The 11,858-nt window shown below is 36.1% G+C and overlaps 1 long non-coding RNA gene across 1 annotated transcript; it reads right to left on the bottom strand.

Moving 5' to 3' along the window:
* Positions 1–3,819: 3,819 nt before the first annotated feature.
* LOC135416131 (uncharacterized) lies at positions 3,820–9,752 on the bottom strand. The gene is made up of 2 exons (XR_010431455.1): positions 9,488–9,752; positions 3,820–7,295 (listed from the first exon to the last, which is right to left on the bottom strand). It is a non-coding gene; the product is annotated as an uncharacterized LOC135416131 (long non-coding RNA).
* Between the last annotated feature and the right edge of the window lie 2,106 nt (positions 9,753–11,858).

Raw genomic sequence — 11,858 nt, 5'->3', positions numbered from 1 at the left:
TAGTGTTTGGTGAAAGAAACCTACAAAGAGAGTGACTCATGGTTTATTTGCTCTCTGTCTTGCTTCTTTTTGAAACAGGGTTTAGCAGGAGGTCCCACACATAGCTACTACTGTGACTTGAGAGCTGAAGAAGAGACATCTTTCATCTGTGATTAAAGACAAGCAATCAACACCAGAAAGCTTGTGGAAGCTGGAATTTGGCTGGAATAAATTGCATCTCTGTCAACATAACCAGAGGCTCAACAGTTTTCTGATTATTAATGTGCCTCAGAAATCTGCTGGGACTGATTACACATAACCAATGAAACACCAATGGCCTACTCAGCTTTCAGTTTCTTGGAAGACTAGACATCCTTTAGCTCAGGAGCCATATAGCCTTCAGCATTTGGTGAAAGCAAAACAAATGTAGTGTACATGCAACGATAACCATATGGCAAGATTATTTTTCTACAAATTATCCCATCAGATACTCAGATATCACCAACCCTCATGTTGGAAAACTACGTTTTGCAAACATTTATTGAATGGAGTATGAGAATTTTTCCTGCCAGGAGTTTTTCATTAAATCATGTTGACAATTTTTTTTCATTATTTCTTGATTAAAGAAAAAAGAAGTTTTCTACCCTCTCCAACTGACTGTGGATGCCTCATGCTCCTTCCTTCAGAGCTCAAAAGTCCAAGCTCTAATCCTTTCTCATCTAAGAACAAAAAAAAAAATTCCAGAGAAGATTTTAGAGACCTCTCAGGCTTTTCTCTTTACTAATTTATTCTAACTTTGTTTGACAACAGGACTTCATTAGTAGGGGACTGGCCCTTAGTTTTCCCTTACTGCAGTTTTAGAACTTGTTTAAACCCACAAATTCTGTGCACTACAAAGCCACTTGATTTCTGAACCCTTATTTTGTTTAGCTTCATTATACTGAGTCCTCAGGAGTATTTAGCCCTTTGTGGTTTGAAGTCTTTCAGGCTGAAGACCATCTGCTTTCTCAAAATCAGTTCAGGAGGATGTTAAGCAGAGTGGTCAGTAATCTCAGTCTTAGGTGTCTCTACTTATTATCTGCTAAACTCTGGGGGCAAGGAAAATCTGCTCATGTGTTTGCCTTTTCCCATACTGGAAAAACCAATAGAGCATCCAACACAAAACATCACTACATTCACAGACATTTTCACATGTGTGCATTCTAGGAATAAATGCCTCTGATATAATAGTCAGAGCCACTGGGCAATCTTATCTCCCAGGAAATGTAAAGCACCATACAGAAGTGAATGTAGAGAACTCACAGAGGCTGGTTAATGCCCCGCCATGAGTGAAGGAATAGCCAGGGCTGATGTCTCACCCAATTTTATTTTCAATTGCAGTGATCATTAAGCAGCGAACGAATTAATAAAAATCAGTGTCATGTACGGAAATGGCCCACCAACCGGGAAAAAAGGAACTGCATTCTTCAGCCACTTCATTTTGAAGGAGTACTTGAAATCCACTGTGATCAGACAAAAAGGATACTGTTTCAGCAGAGACTGATTGAAAATGTACTGTGCAAAAGAGGCAACACTTACATATTAATTCAAAAGAGATCACCTTCAGTTATGACAGATTAAAGAACTGTGCAGCAGTCCTCAGTCTCATCTGTAGAGGTCAGTTGTTTGAGGTTTTTTAATAAATTTATTTAATGCTGTAATTTATCTTCTATATGTAAGGATCAGAGTGAGAGGAGAAGGTTTAGAGAAGATTGAAATGATCATAAAGTTAAATTTTTACCATGAAATTACTTAGGTTAATTTTCTCAGTGGGATTTCCATCTCAAATGACCAACCCAAGAGGGAGACATACATTTGTCAGGCTGTATTATCTTACTGGTATAAAAACATACAAAATAAAAATAAAATCCACAATTACCTCAAAAAGGATTATACGTATTTTCATTTTTTCCCCCAAGAAAAGAACTATACATACTTTTCAACATACATGTTGAAAGAATATTGGGGAAAAAAGTGTGCTTTTCAGATAAAGTTTAGCTTTTGAAAGTCCAGTGTTTATTGGTGTGACAGCACTTCAAACTGAAGAGAAAAAAATATTTTCTAAGTAACTTTTCTTACATGTCAAATGCAAGCTATTTTTAAATTCAGAACTATGAAAAACTTCATTGCTTAAACTGGTTTCCTGATTCAGGAGGTTTCTGATTTTTGTTAGACCTGATCCTTGGCTGTTATAAATTGATGTAGCTCTTTTCAGATGGAGCTGGATGAACAGTGACCACTGGAACTATTCACCAGACCACAGCATAAAGATGAGGAACACCATGACAAATAATCTGATCCACAATAATGTTGCTTAGAGTAAAATCAAGGAAAGAGGCACAAATTTTCCTCCTATCTTACTAATTGATTGGAGAGCAATTAAAATCCAAATAAGATTATCAATCAAATGAGGCTGGGCTAAATACTGTTCCTGCAGCCATGTACCAGCAAAATTTAATAGCAGCAGAAAGTTCTGAATGGCATGTACTGTCAACAGCAGAACCCTTAGTAACCACCAAGGGATTCTACCCCTCCCTTCCCTAGCTGGATTTTACATGAACTGACAGGAAGATATCACCTCTTTCACCTTCTCTCACAACCTAAATACAAATGAGCGATCAAATATTCATGAAAAGGGGGGGATAAAAGAACAGAGAAAATAATACCGAGCTATAATAATCTTAACAAGACAGCCAAAGGAAGAGAATTCAGGGAAGGCAAAGATAACAGCATGTACCTTATCTTAGTTGCCTCCTGGTTTGGCTTATCCACACGAATGTACAGAGTGTTGGAGGCTGCAAGAACAATGCTAAGTACAGTCAAGCTCTGTGTCACAGGGTATTAAACAGGACCAAAACAGTGGGTCAGCGATACTGTCTCTTAAGCTGTCTCCAGCCCACACCTGCACCTCTTACAGAGGAGACACTCTTTGTCAATTTGCTGGACAACAAAATATGACAGTTACATGCTTGAAAATGTTCCAGTTGTTAAAGCTGCTTTGTGGGGAATGGTATACAGAAATTTGTAGCATAGTAATAATGTAATGTAATCCTCCAGTTTATAGAAGGATCTTAGATGAAAATTATCTTGAAGTCCCAGTTGGAAGGTAAATATGTGATATATGTAGAAAGGCAAATCTTTCCTTTCTCGGTCAGTAAATTGGTGTTAACATCAGTGCTAGATTTAAATTAATAAGAACACTGAAAAATTTTTTGTCCAGCATGTGTTATGAGTTGATTTAAATTTATTCCTTCACAAAAAAAATGTACAGATTAATACATGAGTTTTTCATAAATTGACTACATTACACTTTAGGTCTTTAGTTTACACATAGTCTATTTATAAATAATTGCTCCTTACAGTCTGAGATAAAATTACAAAAGGAACTCTGCCTGTTTCAAAAAGTTTGAAACTTGACATTGAGATGTGGGCAGAGAAGCCACAGTATAGATGTGGGAAAAAATTCCTTCTTTGAATTTAGAAAGATGACAGAAACTTGTGGAAAAAAAGGAACTGTAGCAACAAGGAAGGATTTGTTCAGCGGGCTGGGTCTTATCTCACACTGAGCTCCCGGGGAGAGACCTCTTGGGTTTAAATTTCATGCATTTTATAGTTTTACAAAATCCTATGCCTTTTAGTATATTCATTTTTGCCTAAAAAGGTTTCTTTTCTCTGAAAAGAGGCTTTCCCCTCCTTCTGATTGGCTGCGAGGCACCCTCTGTCAAAAATTATGGATCTTCCTGTGTTCTTAGCCCAAAGAAAAAAAACCGTGTTCAGAATTGTCCAAATGGCCCAAAAAGGTTTTAATTTTTAGGAATTTTATATTTCCCTTATCCCGATTGCAAAAGAACCCTGGTATCTGGTCCAACTGGGAACTGGATACCTTACAACTTTGCGATGCGCCTATAATTTTGTTTGTAATAAAACCCGTATTTTTATTTCTCATAAGATTTTGCCAGGAAACCTACTACAGGGATTCTGTCCCTGAATCCCATGAAGAGAGGAGGAAAAAAGCAGTAATGCAATTAGACTATGAAAGCTGTGATACCTTAGATGGCCTGGAAGGTAAAGAAAAGGTAAAGAGAGGAAGGTTACTGGAGGAATTTGGGATTGAAGAGTTCAGGCTTAAAGAGGCAAAAGCAGAGCCTTTGTGACTACACAACCCCTCAGCAGCACTGCACTCTCAGCAATAGCTTTGAAATCCACATAAGAACAGGTCTTGGAGATAAGAAAACCACAAAGCAGACAATGGTACATACCAGCAGATACAGAAGAGGTCAATGCCACGAATGTGAAGGACCTAGTTGGACATTGCTGTTTTGTTTTCTTGGCAAAGGCCAATTTTTGAGATTGAATATCTTTCACAGGAACAGGACTTGCATTCAGAGGGTTCTAACAAAGTAACAAGTTTGGGGAAAAAAACTTCAAAATGGTATATGCCCACACTGACCTTTTCAAAATTGAAAATCTTGGGTTTATGGCATGTAACAGGTTTTGATTTGAAAATTCAAGCTTACTGTGATTGAGAGACTAAAATGATCTGAAATAAAATGAAACATTTCAAAATTATATAGAAAGCTGCTTCAATTGAATAGGAATCATGCATTTAACTTTCAGTCTATGAAAACTGTGACATTTCAACTTCTAAGCCCTATTTATGGTGAATACTTTCTTTTAATTGGGACAATTTTCCTAAGTGGGAAAAAACCATCTGTTTCCTCCTCCTTCCAGCTGTGGCTTTGCTCTTTTGCATTTCTGTGCTTCAGATCTATATGCACTGGATAGCATTTCAATGGGAAATAAGGAAGGATGGAATAGAAGGACTTCATTTGCTTTTTTAGTAGAAAAATTCCTCTGTTAAATGTTATGGTCATAAAATCAGGGGCATATAATACATGAAATGCCAGAATTTGAATGTCCTTTCAGCCTTAACTCAGCCATCTTCTGCTTATACATTACAATGTACATCTTTTTATGATCACCTGCTTCTTTCCTCAGAGCCTCAGACAACATAAATAGATATTTTCTGAGTGAATAGCTTTTTCTTATTGTGCATTATCACCATCTTTTAAAATGTTTGCTTTGACACTTTGCCTGGACTGATGCTCTAAGGTGCTATTTCAGTTTTCTTTCCTTTGAAAACTGGCTCTTTGCTGTTTGTATTCTTTTTAATATTCTGAAATCAAAAGGTATTCTGAAAGAATAACATTTCTGTATATGTTTGTGATCAACAGTCATCAAATTTACCTTTGAGATCTGATATTTGAATTGCAGACACTAACCCAGCTGCTTGTGTTTTCATTTCATTCAATTAAGGTACAGGCCAACAAATTAAGTAACTGTAATAGAAGAGTCTGGATTTTATCTGCAAAAGAAGGTGGCCAAAACATTTTGTTGCTGTTGTTTTGCAAACCTCTGAGGCTGTCATCTGAGCTGAGCCTTAGCTATGGTATTTGCAGTCAGCATCACAATAGTTTTGCTTTTTAAATTTGTTGCTTCACTTGGCCACTAATGTCAGGAAACTTCACCTTCCCTTTTTACTCCAAAGGGATTAAATATCCAATAAACAATCCATAAAATACATATCCAAATGAAGCAAACAGACTTTTCAAATAACAATAAACCAGAGTATTTCAAACAAAAGAATCAAAATACACAGAAATATGTGTCTAGATGGTGGGAAAGATTTTACATAACATTCTCACAACATATATATATATGTCTATGTCCTTCTTTCCCAGTTCCTTTCTCCAAAAATAAGCTGTATTTCATTCACATTGTTTTTGAGGTTTCCAGAAAATGTAACCCACAAATCCATCTGCATTTGGAATGCAGTGGTTCGTGAATGACCTTTTTGTTACATTCACCAAGCAGAATCTTGATCCAAGCAGATTCTTTGGCTTGGGCTCATTCCACCTTCCCCGGTGCTTTGAACAAACCTCTTCCCCAGGCTCAGAGGGCCATAACTTTGGTTGTTTGAAAAACTCATTTAACGCAATTGATAGTAACGTTCTCTCCCTTTTTCCCCTGTAATAACTTCCTGATTGCTGTTCATCTGTTCCAGATGTGCTCTTCACGTTTCCAAATTATATAAACGTATTACCCAAAATGATTCTCTCTCTTTTCCCATCTGCTGTATATTTATATTTACAGTAGCATGCTAACTTGTATACTATAGCACACGTTTAACTACAGGTCTGGAAAAGCATGGGGAATTCCTCTCTTAGAGGTGCAGTTCTTGCCATCTGTAACTATATCCATCCTGTCTTCAAAAACATCTGACTATGTAAGCTACACAAAGCAGACTTAGATAGAGCAGCCTCCAAGGAAAATTTTAGGTACTGCGCAGAATAATAGCATGGAAGAAGCAGATGGCAGCCTTTGCTCTGAATCAGTCCTAAAGCCATGGTGCAAGGGTGACAATGTCACCCTGGGTGACTTTCTTCTAATGAAATAAACAGCAGTGATAGCTGAAAATTATCAGTTAAATCTGCTGCTCAGTATAGAACTGGGAATTTAAGTGGGCTTGTGTGTATGCATATCTACGTCCTATTGCATATGTCTTGAGAAATATTAACTGAGAGCCAAAAATACTCGTGATTTAACAAAAATAAGAGCAAATTCTGCAGAATCCATCTTCTTCAGCTTTTTCAATCTAGTAAAAAGGGAATGGTTACCCCTTTACTCATCAAGAGTAAGATTTTTATGCATTTTCGTGTTCAGAAAAGTGATGTACCTGTCAATCATGACACTGCCGGTGCATGCACAAAAACCCTGTATAAGTACAAGGACATTTTTTTTTCTATTATGTAGGCTTTATCCTTAAATTCATTCCAGCATTTTTTACAAATGTAAGGGAAAATTCCGGTGTACATTTGTATCTTTAATCCCCATACATACAGAGATGGAACTTCCATCAGGTTGGAAGTTATTTTAGATTAAAGAAAAACTACAGATATTTCTCTTTAACAGAGAGTATGTTGTGTCTGCAATTGCCAGATCTCTTGGGTTTAACGTGTACCTAGTGTTCTCAAAATTCTAGCTCCAGGATTTATGGGATTATGCTAAATGCTAAAACAAAGCACAGCGACATGTACCTCACCTTAAATTTCCTCTCAAAACCCAAGCCCTCAACATAGTGCAATAATAGGGCTGTGAAAACACTTTTCACTTTCTGGGTCCATTTATTCTATCAAAATTCACACAGTATTTTATGTGCCTCCATATGTGTCTGTACTTCTGTCCCTTCATCGCTTGAATCCATAAGTTGTTCTCACCTGGAAGCAGAACAGAGCAGCTGCAGGAGAAAGTTCGTACATGCAGTCTGGGGATTCTATCTGACTGGGACGGGGGAAGGGGGTTGTAAGATGGCTCAGCTGTTATTTTCCTTGCCTCTTGATCCATATTTGTGCCCCTCTGAGAGTCAGAAGGCGCAGTTCCAAGGGATAGAGGGATTTTCTCAGCTTCTCAAAGAAACACTAGTTATTTTTAATTATTACTTATTTTTATTTCTACTTGTAGTTAAATATTTCTCATAGTCTGAGATTCTACAGTGCTGATGAAAGACAGAAGCTAAATCCTATCCTGTGCCCTTTTTTTTATACAATCACTTTTCAGCAATATAAAACATCTGTATAGTTTGTATGCAGAGCTCAGCAATAATTTATTCAAAGTCCTTCACCTCCTCTTCTATTTCCAAACCAACTGTGAGCAACATAGCATTCAAGTGTCTTTGGAAAATAAATTTGGTAATCATTTCATGGAGAGACTGATGCTAGTGTAGAATCTTTGAAAAGGGAAAGTATTAATTCTGTGCCAGTGGCACTGAAGCGGTATGGGATCCGAGTCACTTCATTTCAGCTATTACATTGTTTTTCATGAGCAAAAGTTTGCAAAAAATGAGGCAGATCTTAATCTTCAAAGAATTAAAGAGTGATAGAACGTTTAAAGTTTATCAACAAGTTTTATTGAAAACTGGCAGAAAAAAATGGATTTGGCTAAGGGGATAGTTCTTTGTCTAATAAGTGTGGACACTGACTAATAAATGTAAATGCAGAGAAGATGTATGTTATATAATTCTGTAAGGGTATTGAATTAGTACAGCGTGGAATTCTGATTTAAAATATTATGGTGTCCAATATCAGCAGAAAACACAGCGAATTAACAGTTAGCTTAGTGGCAGTGAACGTGACTGGTTCATAGTAAGTTCTAATCAAACACAGTACCAATGTCTACAGTGGGCTTCTGTAGAGGTTGTTACCAAGACAGATGTTAGATAACTTTCTCTTGAGTATTTAGAAGAAACATGAAGCTCTCAATGACTAAATTTTCAGATGACACATTTAGTAGGCAAAGTAAGAAATAATGGGAAGCAATTTGTATCACACAGTAAGCTGGACACTGATAGAGTGGACTGCAGACATATAGACAGACAGAATATGCCTCAATAGTGTTAGGAGATCAGTTGTAGTATTTATCCTTAAATGTTCAGTTTTAAAAGAGAGATCTAAGTTAGTTTTTTCTACTCAGGGATGAATGATTTCACATAATCTGCCTCTTTTTTTGCAGACAAAGCCCTAAAATATGAGAACTGTAAAATTATTTAAAGCAATCTTTTTCGTTTCTGTTTGCACCATACCATTGTTTTATATGGTCCCCCAATTACTCTTTATACCTGGCCTTTTTACTGCAGCTGAATGATTTTGGTTCTTAAAATTAAATTTGCTATACAAATACCTGCCACTTCAAATTTAGTTTTCCTTCTTTGAAAAAAACAGAGTTTTAGAAGAGGGCATTATGTATGAGTGAAATACTGCTAAAGGTCAAACAGCTCTATAAATGTTTAAGTAATCTCTCCACATCTTCTATGGTCCATTAAAACTATTTAATGCCACAATTTTTTCTACCAACAAAGTCACTTAATAAAAAAGTTGGATATGGGGGGTTTTTTCACCTTTTTTATTTTTTGTTTTATTATTTTCTGGAATGATTGTGAGCTGAAAAGGATCAAAATTACAAGGAATTTGATAAAAACTTATAGAAAATACTGATACATCATTAAAAAAACTAAACTGAAAACATATCTCTGTAACTATTGTTTTAAGCATGTCAGTACAATATTGTATTTGGTTTATATGAATAGGAAAATAAATGCTTCTGTGTCATTTTTTTTTTTGCTCTCAAGTGGACCTTTGTGTTTATTGCAATTTACTAGTGTATCAAAGATTTTGGTGGAATTTAAAGCTTACTGACATGGTTCAAATAAGCTGTTTGCTCTTCCCATAGCCTGGAGACCTTCTGCTTCTGGATATATATTGCAGAAACAAATGGCAGTTGCATTTTACTTTTATTCATAGGGTCATAGCATTCAAGGTTATTGTGTGCTATGATGGCTTATTAATGAAAAATGTTTGCAAATCTTGAAAGCTTCATAAATTTTAACACATATAATTTGTCCTAAACTTCTTACCTGAAAGCATGGTTGTTCTTTATTCATTCATCATTCTCTTTCAAAACCTTCCATTCTGCCAATAAGGAAACATAAAGAACATATACATACACATTATAGCATCTGCCAAAAGTGACTAGTCACACATTTATGACTAGACAAGAAGTTAAATTGTTCTATAAACCCATCAATAAATATTTTCCATGTACTAAAGAAACCCAGGATAAACACTTTCAAATTATTATTTAGCAATTTTTCTCATTTTGGAAATGATTCCACAAGAAAAAGAAAAGTGTATCATACTGTTTATTCTAAGCAAATAATTCGGGTGACTCTGTTTAACATATCTCAAGAAGTAGATTGTGGATACATGAAAATATGCATTAAATTTCATGACTACTACCATGGGAGCTGTAAAACAGCTACTTAGTTTTTGCAATACGAATAATTTAACAGACCTGATAGTCATAGAAATGGGTTGTGTCTTTCTATATACTCCAAAAATACTTTTCCCTCTTAATTAACACAGTCAATGGTAATATTGCCTTATTAGTGGAGAGTTTTTTCTAAATTGTGTTTACCATTCCTGAAAATGTTTGCTTTTTAAGCTTGTTCTTCCTGTTTTCTGAAACTAAGTGTTAATAAGTTTTGAAGGCTTTCTCTTGCTTGAAGGTTTTGACTAAGGTCTTAAAGTGAAAGCTAAGGATTCCTAGAGCATTTTCCAAGTGAGATAATTTCATATTCTCTTTTAGGTGCTTTTGTGTCTCTCCTCTTTTTTCTTATATACCTACTGTTGTTTGAAAACTGCTATAAGACAGAAGGTTATTCTTCATTTGCCTGTACAAATGCTCTGCCACTAGAATCTGATTCTTTTATTTTAGGAAGTTGGAGGCACTCTTTTTTTTCTTTTTGAGTAGTGTCAGTCATGATGATTTCAGTGTGCCTAGATGTTGCAGAACTTCCACAAGAGTCGAACTCTTAACCCATATCTGCTATTTATTCAGACTGCTTTAAAGTACTACTGAGTTAATGTTTCCTTTCCTCTCGTAGTTGGTGTCTGTCCTGGAAGACCCTTTTGCACATGCATACGGTGGTACATATGCATGACTAAGTCTGTAAAGGCTTGTAGCTCATACACTTTAAATTAGATAGCCTTTATCTGTTTCCTCTTCCATTAAAATCAGCAATCAATACTTTCATCCACCAGTTCAGTGTTTTGCATTCCTTTAATTGGAAAGTCAGTAATAGAGAAAAACTATCTTATGCTTTATCTACCTAGTGCAGTCTACTACTTTTTTACACCAAGTGTCAGAATAGTCTGCTCTTTCAGTTTGAAGCCATTCTCCCTTGTTCCATCATTACACATCTTTGTAAAAAGTCTCTCTCCAACCTTCTTGTACCCTTTAGGTAGTGGAAGGCTGCTGTAAGGTCTCCCTGGAGCCTTCTTTTGTCTGGACTGAACAATCCCAATTCTCTCAGCCTGTCCTCACAGGAGAGGTGCTCCAGTCCTGTGATCATCTCTGTGGCACTCCTCTGGACTCATTCCAATAGGTCTACATCCTTCTTATGCTGAGGGTCCTAAAGCTGGACACAGTATTCAAGGTGGCATCTCATGAGCAGACAATCTGCAGGCTCCCCAGGAGCCAGGAATGTGGATTAAAAGAAAGGCCACCAGACTAGTAATCTGCATGGGTTCTCCTCTTTCAGAAATGTGTGTCCTTCCACTACACCATCCTCTGTTATCTAATCTGTATACAATACTATGGATAAAGAATGAGAAGCCTGAAAAAAATTACTCATGAATAAACAGTATCCTACCCAATTTTATTTAATATTGGAAGAGAATGTCACTAAATATCTGCAAAGGCATAAAAAACTTTTCTATACAATTACGGGATTGTTGTTGGTTTTGTTTAACTTGCTTCAGGTATGGTGGGAGATTAGTCATCTTTAATATAAAATCTTAGAAGTGGGAGGAAACAGACTGAATGTAATCACAGTTACCTATACAACCCTTACTTGCTATTTATTATGGACATTTCATAAGAAAACTCAATATTTTTACATGACTTCAAGTTTCTTTCTGAGCATCAGAATACTTCATTGTGTCTCTAAATAGTTTGAACCTAAAGTTTTGTCATAAGTCTTATCAGACTGTATTTGCTCTCTTGCCTTTATTTGCTATGATCAGATGAAGAGTAGAAGAACATGTCGTTTATCCTAAAGGATATCTGAGAAAAAAAGAAAAACAAACAAAAGTGGTGTTCACAGGTTCACAGTAGCATCAGAAGAGGAACAAGAAAGATGATAACAGACACTAAACCTCTAAAGTGTGTGAATAGTGAACCAAGAAATGTAGAAAATAAGCGTAAAGAGATAATATTTTCAATAT

The sequence above is a fragment of the Pseudopipra pipra genome, chromosome 6 (genome assembly GCF_036250125.1).
Source record: "Pseudopipra pipra isolate bDixPip1 chromosome 6, bDixPip1.hap1, whole genome shotgun sequence".
Classification (NCBI taxonomy): Eukaryota; Metazoa; Chordata; class Aves; order Passeriformes; family Pipridae; genus Pseudopipra; species Pseudopipra pipra.
The sequence above is the reverse complement of the archived record's forward strand: the minus strand, read 5'-3'. Positions and strand labels throughout refer to the sequence as shown.